Source organism: Urocitellus parryii, chromosome 2 (assembly GCF_045843805.1).
Source record: "Urocitellus parryii isolate mUroPar1 chromosome 2, mUroPar1.hap1, whole genome shotgun sequence".
In the NCBI taxonomy this organism is placed as follows: Eukaryota; Metazoa; Chordata; class Mammalia; order Rodentia; family Sciuridae; genus Urocitellus; species Urocitellus parryii.
The window spans coordinates 59,785,329-59,801,946 of record NC_135532.1 but is presented as its reverse complement, the minus strand read 5'-3'; the positions used below and the strand labels follow the sequence as shown (position 1 = coordinate 59,801,946).

At 31.2% G+C, this 16,618-nt stretch overlaps 1 long non-coding RNA gene across 1 annotated transcript; it reads right to left on the bottom strand.

The window, feature by feature from the left end:
* Positions 1-7,780: 7,780 nt before the first annotated feature.
* LOC113187792 (uncharacterized) lies at positions 7,781-16,437 on the bottom strand. Its single transcript, XR_003301461.2, has 3 exons — positions 16,320-16,437; positions 9,546-9,638; positions 7,781-8,813 (listed from the first exon to the last, which is right to left on the bottom strand). It is a non-coding gene; the product is annotated as an uncharacterized LOC113187792 (long non-coding RNA).
* Positions 16,438-16,618: the final 181 nt, after the last annotated feature.

Below are 16,618 nucleotides of genomic sequence, written 5' to 3'. Positions count from 1 at the left end.
TAGAAGTCTCACAACTAATTCTCTGAGTCGAACACAAAGATCAGAGAGTTAGTTCTTCAAGGGGGCTGGGGACAATGGGGTGTGAGGGAAAAAACATTGCATTTGGTTTGAAAGTCTAGAATTTTCATCTTAGCTCTGACAACTCAATTTGTGTGACCTTGAAAAAAAATCACACTTTTCATGAACCTCACTTGACCAAGTTATAAAATGGGAAGATAATCCCTGATATTTCACTGGAGTATTCAAAATATGGATAAAACAAATCATGCTATGTGGAAATGTAAAGCACTATAAAAAAACGTAGCATGTTGCTATTTCTCTATTTATAATTTTTAAAGTTTTTCAACTTCTCATTTTCTCTGCTTCCCTCTGGCTCACGTTATAAGACATCTTTAAGGGCCACTAGCTGGCATATAACTGTTGACCTCAGTCCTCAGCTCAATTCCAACTAAATCTCATGGATATCTTCTCTCCTTTGTACCATCATATTCAAATTCTCTTACAATGATAATTTTTTTCCTAAAAAAAATTGCCTTGCTTGTTAACTGATACCACTATTTTTATTTAATGTGTGAATGAAATTCTTCAAAGTATTATTCAATTGAATTCATTACCGTTTTTACTCATTCATCATCTTTATTCTCGCAGAAGGATCAGCATGATGAGAATAACAGCAAGTACTCCGTATACAGAAATATTGTTTTCTATAAGTCATATGCTAAAAGTTGTCAATTAAAATGTCATAAAGTACAATGATGGCACTATCTAAATCAAAACAATTTTTCAGTCAATGACATTAACACAGAAATAATACAAAGAGCTCAAAATATAAAACAATCTACTAATTAATATACAATAATTAGCATATATGGTTGCACCATAATTGACCAGTCATATATTTTTATATTTTTTCCTTGTAAGGTTTAAGTATGAAATGAAATTGTACTTACTAAAAGCAAATTAAAGTAAATATAATTTAGACTTTTAACTGAAATGTGAAATCCTCTTTGTTGCTTATATGTAAGAAGTTTAGAATCCAGTTAGTTAACTTAGTATCTAAAACCCAATTTTATTAGTTAAAATGTGATGTCACATTATCTTTTAAGGTGTTTTTTTAGATCAAAGAAGTTGCTGAATATAAACAAGTCATTAAAATAACAGCTTGTATTTATTGTTTATTGCCACATTCCATAAACTGTTCTATCTTCTTTGGTATGTATTACCTTGTTCAAGTTATAAGTTCTCTGAACTTGGCTATTATCATCATAAGATCAATCTAGCCAGCCAACAAAACATGTATGTCATGTGTGTTCATGTTTATATATGGACACTCTAAATGTACTACATTCTTTACATTATTAAAGAAAATTTGTGATAACCAAATTTTTGCCTTTATAAGATGATTTAATTTTTCTCTAATTTTTGAGATAGATTTTCAAAATGCCGGTTCTTCTTCATTAGCAATAATATGACAAAAGACTATCAAAATTGCTATCTACTCTGAGATGGCCCCATCAATGGATAAAAATTACCTTCACACTCTATGACCAAAGACTATGCCTTCAGAGATTAAGAATGTGCTACAGTTGTATAGAGATGAACAGTATCTTATTATGTGAATATTGTGCATTCAACAGAAGAAAATAATATTGTAAACTTAAGATAATGAGGAGTAAATGAAATACAGTATTGAGAAAAACAAAACATTAGTTGTCCTTATCAGTTTCACACTAGGAGACTCAAACAATACACAATAAAGAATAATAAAGTCAAGTTAATCGACGTGTGTTCAGAGGAGTGTTGTAAAACTCTATTCTACTGAAAAAAAATGTCCTGGTGGAAAATGAGCTGACCAACAGTGTCAGTTGTAAAGCAATAAGAAGAGTAGAAGCTAACATACAGCAGGAGCTGAAAATACTAGAAAAACATCACAATTCTTTATGTAAACACTAAATTCATTCAGTTTATCTTAATACAATGTTTACAACATTCTTCAGGAAAATTTGATTCTCTTCTTTCATAATACAAATTTTTGAGTTTTCTGAGATTTCTAGATATTATCCCCCTTTAAAAGACCACTCTTAATATTATTCTTTTTTCAACATTATTGAATCAGCATTACAACCTTAAATAAGACAGATCATCAATAAAACTTTGAACATGCAGTTAATATTTACTTTCAGGGTAAAATAATATTAAATTTCCACATATTATTTGTATTCTCTCTTGAGAAATATTTGTAAATAAAGTAGGTTAGGATGATACTACTTCAGACAGTATAAGTTCACCTATCTCTAACACTTACCAATAACCCACACTATGTTGTTTGCTGCCTAAAGACACACTCACTACCTCATGTATTGCTTGTCTTTGTACTATCAAGTTTTCTCTTTGTAGGTGTTCATAGTCAAGTTTTGAAAAAATAGATGAAATCAATAATACCTTTTTAAACATAGCACAAAAAAGAAAACATAAATGATGCTTCAATGGTCCAGTGCAAAGGCCTATGTATTTTGTGAAAATGACAAAGTAAAAATTTACCTGATGTCTTTTTTAGATTTAAATTCTCCAAAGAGAACTCAAAGCACAAGAGGCTATGTGTATCTGATTTATTGGGAAGCAGTAAAATCAAAGAAGTGCTATTTATAATAATTTTTGCGAAAATTATTTTTTGTTGATATGTATCTGATACACATGTAAGGAGAACACTCTCTATAAGATAGGTTATATATAGTATTTTATTTATTTATTTATACTTTTTAGAGCAGATAAGCTCTTAAAACCTCAGCATTCACTCTCACTATACTGAGATATATTGCAGTTTATATGTTCCCAATTAAGAAGTTTGCAAATTATTACATTTAACAAACAAAATCAATAAATTGATAAACAGCTTAAATGTCCTACTCCTTCAGCCAAAATGAAGATTAAGATAATACTAAGTATGCAGACATAAACATGAACAAACAAAAAAACAAAAATTACAGCATCAAATCACTTAAATTTTCAGGTAAACACAGTTATAATTCATGAATTATACTAGTCATAGGTCAATTATTGGACAAAGCTGTTGTAAGAAATAAATCAATCACATTGATGAACCTAATTATATAAAATCAGTTCTGCTAACCTTAGGTCAATATTTACAGTAAGTGGTTAAAAGATAAGAGGTAGGTATTAGTCTGTTTTATGTTACCATATAACATATATGAAAGAAAAAAATTATTTTATCTAAAGATTCTGCAAATGCAAGGTCAATGGGCTGTATGTGTTGATGGCTTTCTTACTGAGAGGTCCAAAGTCATTCCAGGGCATCACAACCCTAGGGCATGACCAGAGACAAGGAGTGAAAAAGAAACATGGAGTGTGAGGAGCATGTGTGTGTGTTCTGGTTCCTCTTCTTATTAGTCTCCCATGATGCAATTTGGAACTTCCACCCTAATGAACTTAATTACTGATAATCACCTCCCAAAGACCCAACCTATAGACACTATGGTCAGATCAAGTATCTTTTTGGTACCTCACAATGAGTACTAAATATCAGCATGACTTTTAAGGGAGAAAAAAAATATTCAAATGATAGCAGAGTGACTTAAGAAAATAAAGTTTTTTCTCCACAGAGGTTTACAGTAATCCTTAGGGAAGTGTAAATGGTTATAAATATTAAAGGTAGATGTTTTTCCTTAATAAAAAGAGAAGAGATTCAAATTTGTTGTCCTAGCATTAGTATTCTGATAGAAGCAAACAAGGTAGTATGTTATCAATAGCATATCACCATCAGCTCTTGGGAAAAGCACACACATTTTATCTATGTGTCAAAGAAAAATGGAATATTGAAAGTAAGAGAACTTGGAAAGAAGTTTTTTTTTTTTTAAATATCATCTCAAACCTGTTAATAGATCATGAAGCCATTTGTAAAATATAAATAAATAAATAAATAAATATTTCTAAAAAATTAAAGCATTATCATTAGACTAAATAATTGTTTTGTAACAGAAAATACATAAAGTTTTGCTGAAATTAAAATATTGAATTTCTGTGGAATTTCAATTAGAATGTCTTAAACACTGAATATGATTGTAAAAGGGCCAATAGGATAAAATGTAAAACCACATGATTCTCCCCTTTTGATATTTTATGAATTACCTTCTTCATCATCTAGAGACATTCAATTAAGTAAAAAAATCAGGATGAATATCAGAGTTTCTTCTACAGTATTAAGCAAAAGTTTTAAAGTAATTCACAATTTTATTTTATAATAAATAAATAAATACACATATACCGGGGATGTTTGCCCTCTTTTAAAAGTTGCTGATAATTGAACTACAGATTAATTATCATAATGCTAAAATGACTAAGTAGGGCTTTTAAAAATGTGAATAGAAATGTAGGTTAAGAAAAAGACAAATTACAATGGAAAATAAAAGATGGGTCAAAGAGTTAGTACTTTAAGTAAATACATGAAACTCTCTGGTTGGAACTAGAAATTGGATAGAAGATATAAAAAGGATGAAATATATCACTTGTTACAGTGTTGATAGAACTAGAGATACTCATGTAAAGTCAAATAAGCCAGGCATAGAAAGACAAGTACTACATGGTCTAATTCATATGTGGAATAACAAAAAGTCTATCTTAGGTTGAGAATAGAATAGGGGGTTTCCAGAGACAGAGGAGAGTGGAGGGGAGGGAGAAATCCAACTGTGCTATTGCATAGCAGGACGACTATACATAATGATAATGTAAGTATATTTTTAAAAGATATAAGGAAGTATTTTGAATGTTTTCACCATAAAGAAATGATAAATGTTCAAGGAGATAGCTATGTTTAACCTAATTTAAAATTACTGTACACATTTAAAACATTACATGATACCCCATAAACATGTGCATTTTTATGTTTTTACCTATCAGTTAAAAATTCAATTTTGAAAAGGAAAGGATAATGTCTCATAATAGGACAATAATGATAACTGAAGCATTGTCTCATTTAATTCTAATGACTCAATTGTCTTGTCCCCTAGACAATACTGCTTTCATTTTACATGCGAAGAAATAGAAGTTTAGAGAGTATAGGTAAACAAGATTGCCAGGAAAATGATCTTTGTTACAAAAATAAAATCCCATGTATAGGTGTTTTTCTTAAAAGAAAAATCAATTAGATAAATTATGATTTTTAATTATTCTATAAAAATAGGAATATACAAAATGTAGTACTCAGCAAATAATTAATGTTAAACTATCTTAAGAAAATAATGTGATGATTACTAAATAAGATTAAACTGTAATAAAACTAAAAGAAAAATCAAAGATGTAAGTGTTAAATGATCTGTTGTGATTATTTAGGTACCATTAATAGAGTTTTAGTCAAAGACTTTTCTGAAATGTCTAGAGGTAACTACTCTGTATATGTATAATCCTAAGAATCACTTTAGATTAAAAATTCTATGTCCTCTTTTAGTGCCATGTTTTTTTTTATTATTTAGTATGAAATAAAAGATCACCATTTTTGTAAAGCCATAATGAATTAAATTTTATTAATTATTAGTTTCCATCACATTCCACCATCCTTATACAAAGTACATGTATGAAGACTTGAATTGGGTGTCAACATACCTTATATACAAACAGAGATATGAAAAATTGTGGTATATATATGTATTAAGAATTGTAATGCAAAAAAAATGTGCATGTATAATGGCATAAATTGGTGTGAACATACTTTATATACAGAGATATGAAAAATTGTGCTCTATATGTATAATAAGAATTGTAATGCATTGCACAGTTTTTGTGTATTTTAAAAAATAATAATAAAATCAATAAAAATGTGATCTATTTTTAAAAATTATTAGTTTCCACATAAGACCATGCAAGCATTATTTTTAATTAAAAGACAATTAGAGTAATCATAATTGGACTTTGAAAATACACTTAAATCTGATTTTTTATTAGTGAAGTCTTTCTCTCCTCAATGACTTACTCAATTGATAAATCCCAAAGCATTCCTTTTAAAATCTTACTAGAATACTTACATCCTCTTTCCCCTGTAACACTTGTTTAATTATACCAAAGACTTTATTTAAATACAACCCCAGAGAAAAAATTTTAAAAGTGGCTTCCTAGCAGAGGTGAGATCTAACTAAAGGTCATATGAAATTATACAGTAAGCCTAGGGGAAACTGCAAAGTGGTGGATGAAGACAGAAGAATTGTCCTTGGGGAAATGGTCCTCTTTAGATCTTTGAATGTGCTGAGTATGTCATACTAGTTAAACTCATATGCACTTTCTTCATGAAATAATTTTTGAAATTAGCTGCAAATCAACTAATGTCTTTGTCATTTTCATTATCAAATTTCAATTTTAATGCTTCTCAAGATTCATTAGACAATGTATTTATCCTATTATGAGCTTATGAAAATATTCTAAAGATGTTAATTTTTATTAAAATTTTGATACTTCTACTGAAATCTAGAGTAAGGAAAAATATAAAAGAGAAAGACACTATAAGTTCAATCCTCCAGCATTTTTTTTAGAATGCCACACTAGATATCTTCACCTGAATTATGTTAAGTTTTCCTGTCATTGGTATCTATCTACAAACTTAAGCCTATTTTGAATTTTCTCAGTAGCCTGTTGCTTGTCAGGGAATGCAATACTAATCGTCCCTCCCTTAACCCTGAACTTTAGAATTGTCATTAGTTTAACTGCTGAATTGTAGACCATCCAAGCAACACCTATGCCAGGTTGAATTGTCCAGAAGCTTTAATCTACTCTTAAATCCAGGCTCTGAGATCAAATCTCAATTTAATACCTTCTCATTTTTTAAAGTAAAATGATTGATCTTGCTCTCAATGATGAGTAAAACTGTTTTCTTAGTAAAACTGAAGAAACTATAAATTCCTTCTTTCTGAAAAAACCTGTAGATGCTGCCCTGGACTTTTCTGTTATATAAGCCAACACATTCACCATTACTACCTTTCATGAGAATTAAAGCAGTTTGAACTAGGATTTTTGTCTCCTATACATAGGAAAGAATCAACACATATTGAATTGTAAAAATACTTCATGGCTCAATTTCTTTAAGGATACTCCTTTTGTAGAAAGATATATTTTCTTAAAAAATAAGGTCTAATGCAAAATGTTCATATAATGCAGAATTATGTATCAAACAAGAATGTGACCTACAGTACTGGTGTATGACACAGACTGAATTGAATAAAGTTTTGATGTTTGTTTGGTTTTAGTATGACATTTCTGTAACATATTACATTAAAAGTTTTGTAGTTATTAGAAGAGAGACAGGGAAGTGAAGAAAGGGAATCAGGAAGAGGGAAAAAGGGGAGATACTAGGGAATTAAAATAATCAAATTATATTATATGCATATATAAATATGACACAATAAAACCCCAATAATAATTGTATTTAATTTATTACTTAATCATGAATCCAAACAGAGTAATAGAATATTAGATTTTAGGAAGACCATGTAGATACATGATCCTATACTATTTTCAATGCAGGTGAGATATTATAGCAGCACATAATATGACATCATATGATATAATGTTTCTGAAGATTTTTCACCTTCATTTAGGACATCTAAGTAAGCCAGATATGGTATTTGTTTAAAAGAAACAATTATTTTTGAAAAGTTATGATTATTTGAGAGTGACTTCATAATTGAACCATATATATATGTATATGTATATATATATATATATATATATATATAACCCATCCACTTTCACAGAGAAAATTCAAGTTTTCCTTCATGTGATTCCATTTTGCTTCTACTTTTGTAATGAAATATTTTTACTTTATTTAGTTCCCAGTGGGTTCAAATACATACTCTTTTGCTCAAGATACTTTCTCTCTACTCCATGCCAAGAGGCACCAATCTCAACAACTAGTATGCCTTCCACATGGTCAATTTCTCCAAGGATCTAATACTTTTTACTTTAACCATTTGTTCTTTATTTTCCACATTTTTTCTGGAGCATAATAGTTATACATAATGGTGGGATTTATTGCTACATACTCATACTTTCACACCACATCACAGTATAATATGGCCAATACCATTCCCCAGAATTTCCCCTTGTTGTTAAGAGTAAACAATAGAAACAATGATCATAACTTATGACTATCAAAATGGATCAAAACCTAAACTAATATATTTTGTGTAATTATTTATTTGGTTTAATTGTTATTTCATCTATTACTATGACTTGCATATGTAGTATATGCTGAGAAGCTCATATGTTTAAAATATATCCAATGTAGCAATACTCAGAGGTGAAATGATTAGCCTATGAGGGATGAAACCTCATCAGTGGATCAACCTATTTGATGGATTAATAATTTCAATGGACTACATATAGTAATTGTATGAAGGTGGGGGATGGCTGAAGGAATTAGGTCACTGGGAACATGCCCTTTAGTATTGAGTATATTTTGGCTCTGGCTCCTTGTTCTCACTCTCTGCTTCCTGACTAACATGAAGTGTATTGTTTTTCTCCACTACTCACTTACACTATTGTGGTTTGCCTCACTTCAGGCTCAGAGAAATCAAGTCAGCAGGTGGGCTAAAACTCTAACACTGTGATCTTAAAATCAACTTTTTTTCTTTTCTGAGTTGTTCTTTTCAGGTATATTGGTCACGGCTATAAAAATCAGACTAACACACCTATTCAACATCAAATTCCCCTGTCAGGCACAGTTCTTATATTAGGCTACAGCCAAAGACACAGCTCTTTATTTCCAGACGTATATGGTTAACTTTGGAAGGATTCAATTCCTGTTTGAGCATCTGCAACAAAATTACAAAACACAAAACACATATCTAAAAATACTGGTTGCTTTACTGTATAGAATTATATGGGAATGGACATAATACTTCAGGTTTCATAAACTTTATAAAAATATTATTTAAAACTTTCATGTTCCCTTATGTTATTGACTTATATTTTGAGGGTAAGTTAAGCAACTATTAACCAATCTAAAACATTTCCAGGCATTAGAATGTTTGGGAATTATGTCTTTTTTACTAAGTTATAGCTAATTTATCTTGGTGTATAGTATTAAAAAAAAAAACAGAATTAGCCACCAAATAAACAGCTTCCCAGCTCTCCATTATAAGATCCAGAATAGAAGATTTTTGGTGTTAATGTTTGCCTTGGTTATATTTGGCTATTTAAGATAAAATAACAAAAGTTCTTTTGAAATTATGACTCATCACATGGGTCTTCAGGATTCTACATTACTAGTAAGAAAACAAAAAGGTAGAGTTGCATCTCAGATCATAGTTATGGTAGAATGAATTAAATACCTACCATTGTTTCTCCAGCCCATACACAGTATAAACATTGTTTATAGTATCCCCTTGATTGCGGGTGGAGGGTAGAAGCATAACAATATTAACAACCACCTCTCTTCCCCAAAACAACATATATTAAGGTTTTATACTACATGGCTATTATTCTCAAAATACCAATAATGGAAGAAGAAACTGATATATCAATAGTTAACAAATGTATCTTACTTGATAAGACAATTTTCCGAAGATCAAAACTTTCTTCTGTCTAGGTACTGCTACAGAGGAAATCTGATTTTGGTTTATGGTTGTGAGAGCAAACTAAAGAAAGCAAGAGAAAAACACCTGGAGTGAACACTTGGCAGAATCTTCCTCCTCTTTTCATTTTGAATGTCAAAATGACTAATTTGAGACAGGATTGTAAGTAATATGTATGGTTCTCCATTCCTTGCTTTTATGTTTCCTCTTTTTAATGTAGATATGAGAAAGATTGACTTTTATAGTAGGAACTGATTTAATGGCCATTAGCTCCTTGATCATGCTTAGCTCTCCTTCTAGTTAAGAAGAACTAAGATGCATACTTGGCATACATATTTCACTATCTATAGTGACTACTATGTTTTATGAACACATGAAGGTGCTTTTAGTGTGTCTGTATGGAGCCTGCTTGTTTTCCCTAATATAGACTGTGGCTGATGTTTTCAGTAACAGATTTAAAATACACCAAATAAATTGTTGTATATAAAAACGTTTTCATACACTGTATGAATCGCTATGCAAAATTAATACCTAATTTGTATAAATCTTTCTTAGATCTGAGTGCTAATTATTAGTGCTATAAATGTATTTGCATGCTAGAGAGGGCTGAGTCCCATGAAAAATCACTGTGTGGCCTATTTGTTTACCAAGAATGAAAGTTCACATCCAGCATGGAAATAACAGGAGAATAATTGTTGAAGTGCAGAATTAAATCAGACTATGAATATGAGTAATCAGACTATAAAAAAAGGGAAATCTGACCTATTGTAGTTAATCTCTTCTTATTATTCAGTATTTTAGTTGATTTTGTCTTTTATCCATTAGTTGTAATGTTTATTATATATAGGAGACAAAGGACAAAATAATAGATATGAACATAGTGTATGTTGTAGGCAGTTTGTGAAGTTTGTACTTAACAAATGCTGTTTACAATTAACTACATCTCTGTGCTGCTACTTGGCTGGAAATATGATTCTAAATGTAGTCAGATGGCAAGCACAGACAACTCAAGATCAACATTCCACATCCAGTTAATGTGGTAGAATCACATCCAAATTACTATCAGAGAAATGTACACAAATATATCAAATGACCTGGAGAGATTAGCTGCACCAATTCAGGTTGTTTCTTCATTGCCTGAGAAATATTCCATAATCATTGTGAAAAAGTATTAAATATAAGGTGTTAGCCATCAAAAACATCTTCATCATTATCATGTGCTCCCTCTTACAGGCACAGTCTTCCCTGCTAACAAATAATATTTTATCCAACTAACATTATGTAGATGCCAGGGTCATTAGACCCTAAGGACAATAATGCATAAATGAAGTTGAACAATTAAAGAGAATTTTGGAAATTAGAAGTGGAGAGAAGAATCAAATAAAGATAGTATCTGATAATCTCTCCTTAATACCTAGACTTTATTTGTAAGATGAAGTTTAGGGATCATCCAGAATTATTTTATGTATAAGTGCCAAAATCTCGTTTGACCAATTGTCAGTTTGTTTTGTGTTTGTTTTATGTATCTGACAGACTAAGCCATAATTTTTTTTCTGTTATTTAAATACTTTCATAAAGTGGCTCTAAATTGAAGAGTGCTTGCCTTGTTGAATTTTTTGCACACTCCTACAAAATGACACCATAGTGACAGTCTGGCCATAAATATACTCTTGAATAAATCTGAGAATATGTGTATTCAATACTATTCCAGGTTTTACAAACAGGCAGTAAGCACTTAAACTGCAACCAGTCCTTATATTAATATTTCCAGCACACCCACTGACTAAATAACATCAACATTTACTTCCACATCATTCCTTCAAGTAGAGTTACTAGATAATATGCTGCACTTCCTTTGCAATGTACCATCATCTAAATATGAGAATTATTAAGATAAACTAAAATATGGAAGTTGCTGAATATTCCTCAAATATTATATTGTAGTTACTATCCAATACCCTTAAGCATATAGCAAAATATGTTTGAGAACTAGCAAAAATAGTCCTGAGGAATTGTACAGTTGATAAATCCTAATCAAAGTGTGGATTAAATCAAAATTTCCTTTCAAGGTATTTACTTCTGCAATGTGGTAAAACAGGTGGTACATTCACACACAGAAATGTACATACAACAAATAAAGAAATCTTTGATTTAATATCTGTCATTGTTAGTCAAATTTTGGTGATCATATGCTATTTTATACATTAAAATGGCCACTTAAAAGTTTGTGGGTTGGGCTGGGAGTGTAGCTCCATTGTACAATGTTTGCCTATCATATGTGCTAGGCTCTGGATTCAATCCCTAGCACCACAAATACAAAGATATTGGGGGTGGTAAATTCCCCTAATTCTGAATTTTTAAATTTAATAATTTTTAAATTAATATTTTTATTAATAATTTTTTAAATTAATAATGTATCAACTTAATATTTGCATTTTAGAATACAAAATCCTAGGTTAAGGATAAGATCAGTTTAGGGAGTTGTTATATAAAATTATGAAATTCAAGTTCCCAAAGAGCTTAGTCGATGAATTTCTCTATATGAATTTAAGAATTAGCTTCTGAAGATATGTAAATTAACTCCATTGTCACCTTCCTCAGCTTCTAGCAAAGCACCCATCAGCAAGTGTAGCTCTGTGAGTGCAAAATCTTATTGACAAGACTTTTATTTAAAAAGTAAGCTGTCCTTCTGGAATAATAGGTTTTCTGTGCAGATTGTAGTGCAAAGAACATGCTGATATGATCTCCAGAAAGGGAAGCAAATCTTTTTCTGGACCTGAATGTACCCAGGTTTTCATCCCACATTGCTCTTATGATCTCTAGAAGAAAGTCATTTTCCAGCTTTGAAGTCTCATGGGGTCTGTGTGTGCACTTGAGTTCTGGCTGCTCTTCCCCTCTCTAGGACTCAGACCTAGTCCACAAAAAGCTGGATCTTTACTCAATTTCTCTACTAGGCTCATCACTATCACCCCACATACCCACACCATCAGTAACTGTCAGTTGGACTCTTCACCCAAACCCTCATTTTTCCACTTCTGGTGTTGTTCAAATTAGACCTGGAGTTTCCTAATCATGTAATTTGTGTATGCTTTGCATTTTTCTTTACTTTTTGTGTAAACAGTACTATTTTTATGCATGCGTTCTATGTTTTTACTATCCTGAGAGAACATCTCTGGAGAAGATTGTGAATAATAATTTGTTTATTCTTTGGAGTGAGAGATGGGCAGTTTAGCTTTTAATTTTGGAGCTTGTATTTAAATTGTAAAGCTTAAACATACAATCTTTTATTGAAATAATACTTTGAGCAACTTGGCAAAGACCCTTTTATTCTTCCTGAAGTAGTTTCTGCTTTTGTTAAATTAAAGAATTAGTTGATTTTCTTATTCTATGCCTTTTTGAGAGAAACATAATTGTTAAATATTTTTTAAATTAAATATTCAATATTTTCTCAAAGTTTCCTTGTAGCTCTTCTTTCCTTTTTTCCTTTAAGGGTACACATGTCAAAGTAAAAGTTACATTTTAAAATACATGAGCTCCTGAACCTAATGATAAAGTTGACTGAATTATTATAAAATTATAAACTATATTCCATATCATAAAATTGAGATGGGACTATATTATTAGTGCTCAACAATCTACCTTTTGGAGTTCAGTTGCCCAAGCTCAGTTTAAATCAACATTCACACTAAATATTAAGAATTTAATAGTGCACATAAAAGTGAAAGCTAAATTATTCACATATGCCACTTTTTCTTTAGCATAATAACACAGATGTTTCTAATTAAAAACTTGAGAGATTTTTAGTTTGCTTGTCTTATTTGAAATAATAAAAAGGAATAAGACTGTCACATTATTTGTAAATCCACAGTATTCCATGGTAGAGTTATAATTTGTTTCTCTGTGGGAGACATGCATTTTAATATTGATTTTTAATATAATCACCATCCATTGAATCTTTGAATGTAAAAAGTAATTGGTTTCAGCATACACACCTTACATTTAAGGAAGAAGTGTTAGATAGTTAGCTTAATACCTCTTCAGTGTTAGGCTTTGGCAAGACTAACTGTATCATTAGTTCTGGTAGCATTTGCACTAGTACATCCAGAGAGACTTTTCAGTGCACCCTGAAATAACCTCAGAATCTCTGGCTTTGAATAAGTCTGGACTCAGGAGAAGCACTCATGTAGCCATGTACTCATCTGCCAAGTGATCCGTGTTTTGCAGAAGGATGCAGAATCGATTGTAGTGTTCTAAAGCAACATGATATAAGCAATTTTAAGTGACACTTGACCTGAATAATAATCTTTATGGTTCTTCAAATCGCACAGCAGCAACTCATGTTATAAGTTTATCCATCTTTCTTCTTCCTTTAAAAAATTCTCCTCTGTGGAATTGATTGACTTTGACAACTGAAATATTTTCAACTTTATAAGCATAAGCACTATCTTTTGGTGAATGTTATGATCTCTAGCAAGGTGAGGAGAGAAAAAATATATCTGAAAATTGCTATCCTTCTTTTTCTCCTGAAACCATATTCTTTATCTGACATAGTAAGAAGTCTAAGTCGGATATGACAACAAATCCTGATAAACTGAAAAGACTGCAGAGATTTGGAATAACTTGTTGTGGTACTGACTCTAGCATTGTTACCAGTAGATTGTTAAGATTTACAAAGTAAGCTGTTTTTTACAGTCAAATTTCCCCAAAAACCAAAAGTTACTGCCATAAATCTGAGCTTCTAATTATAAGAAAATAAGTAAACATTAATGAATGCTTTTTTTATTCTACTAAAAGGAAAGATACTTGGAATTTCAATTGTTCTGAGCAGCTTTATACAAGGAACAAGAAAGATTTCCAACTGGCATGTCCAATTTTAGACAACAATCCTCCCTTTGTATCTTCCCAAACCACAGTGAAGATGGGGACCAGAGAACAGGAACTTCAAAACTTTTCCTATCTATATCTATGTCTATATCTATATCTATCTATATACATACAAGGCTTATTTTAATATATAACATGTATTCCTTTCTTCAGTATTAAATAATCAAGCTCAAAAAAAGTTTAAGCAATAAAAATGATTATATCACCAAATAGTAAAATATTTTAATGGAGCAGAACAACAATAATACACTTTTCACCTCATGTTTCAGATCTTGGCCAGACAGTAGACTGACTGAGTAAAAGAGATCCATCCTCATTAATGTGGGCAGATACATCTAGTCCATTTATGGAACCAGAATAAAACATAAAAGGAAGGGTAGATTTGTTCTCTTTTCTTGAGACATTTATCAACTCCAGGCCTTGGATATCAGTCCTCCTAATTCTTGGGCCTTTCAGCTCTGGAGCTTACAACAGATGTTTCCTTCCTTCTTTTCTCCATCATTCATCTTTGAACTGGGAGTTACACTGTCATTTCTCCTGCTTCTCAGAAATTTGGGCTAAGACTGAATTATGCCACTGACTTTCCTACTTCTCCGACTGGCAGAGAGCATATAGTGGGACTTTTCAACCTTCATGTTCTCATTGCCAAACTCCAAAAACCTCCTCTTACGTGTGTGTGCATATATATATATATATATATATATATATATATATATATATATGTCCCATTGATTCTATTTCTCTGGAAAAACCTGATTAATAGAGTTGGTGAATTTATAATCAAGAAATATGTTTGAAACAGGTCCAGAGTTCAATTCAGATAAGACAAAAGATACTAATCCTGAAATCCAATAAAATCTACTAGAAAAAATGAAAATGAAACAGTAGTTAGTCATTATACTCTATCATAGCTAACCTTTAAGAATACTGCAAATCTTATTTAATAGTTTTTACTACAAAGTAAAGATATTTGGTAAGTACCCAGTATTATAGCCAGATTTAGAACCAGTGTCTTCTACCAAAATGAGCCATCAAATTTAAGACCTTCAGCTTTTATTTCAGAGTCAGTCTGTCTGTCTCTCCCTCCCTCCCTCCCCCCCCCTCTCTCTCTCTCTCTCTCTCTCTCTATATATATATATATATATATATATATATTAATGTTTTTACTACAGATTTGGGGGGCATTAATTGTAGTCTGTAGTCATGGTCTAATATATTTCTGATACCTGTTGTGATAAAGAACTATTACCACAGAACTTATAAATAAACAAACAAACAACAAAAAGCAGATATTATCAAATTAATTAAAAAATACAGTTTAATAAGTTTGAAAAATAAACATTATGTTTTAAATGTTGATCAATAAATTGTAAATGAAAAAATGTATCACCAAAACCACACTGGTAAAATTGAGAGTTAATAAAAGCTTTGCATATTTAAGTTACTATTAAGCAAAAACACTCATGTGAAGAGGCAGCATCCAAAGAAAGACTAGAGAGTAACAGATGGAAGGAATGGATACATACATTCCCTGTTATAAAAGGAACATATTTAGTAAGCAGAGATGAAAGAGAGAGATGAGATGGAGAAAATAATCAAGGTAGACATAGGTGCATACAACCCTGAAGCAGAGGACAAAGAAATCATCTAATGTGTTGCAGGCTACATTGGGTATTTTTTTTAATTCACACAAGAGCAATGTTGAGCCTAGGAGAATTTTTAAAAGATTGCTATAAATCAATTAGTTAACATTTTGAGTAATCAGCAATAAATGTAGTATGCATGAGTCTATTTTTTATTACTATGGTAAAATACCTGAAGCAAGCTAACTTATAAACAATAAAGTTCTGTTTCACTCACTGTTTTGGAGTTCAGAATTTTAAACAGCACTGCAACACCTCTACTGAGAGTCTCTATTGGTTGTGTCGCTTCATGGAGGAGAGTGTAATGGCAGAAACGGATGTGAGAGAAAAAGATCATATCTAAAACCGGAAGCGGAAGAATGACTAATGAGTCAGGTTTATTCTTAGGACAACTTGTTCTTGTGAGAGCTCAGAGAATCCATAAAACTTCCCTTAACCTCTCTCAAAGGACCTGACACTAAGCCTTCCCTCCTAAAGATTTCTTCATTGCCCATGTCACTGTCCTGGGGACCAGGA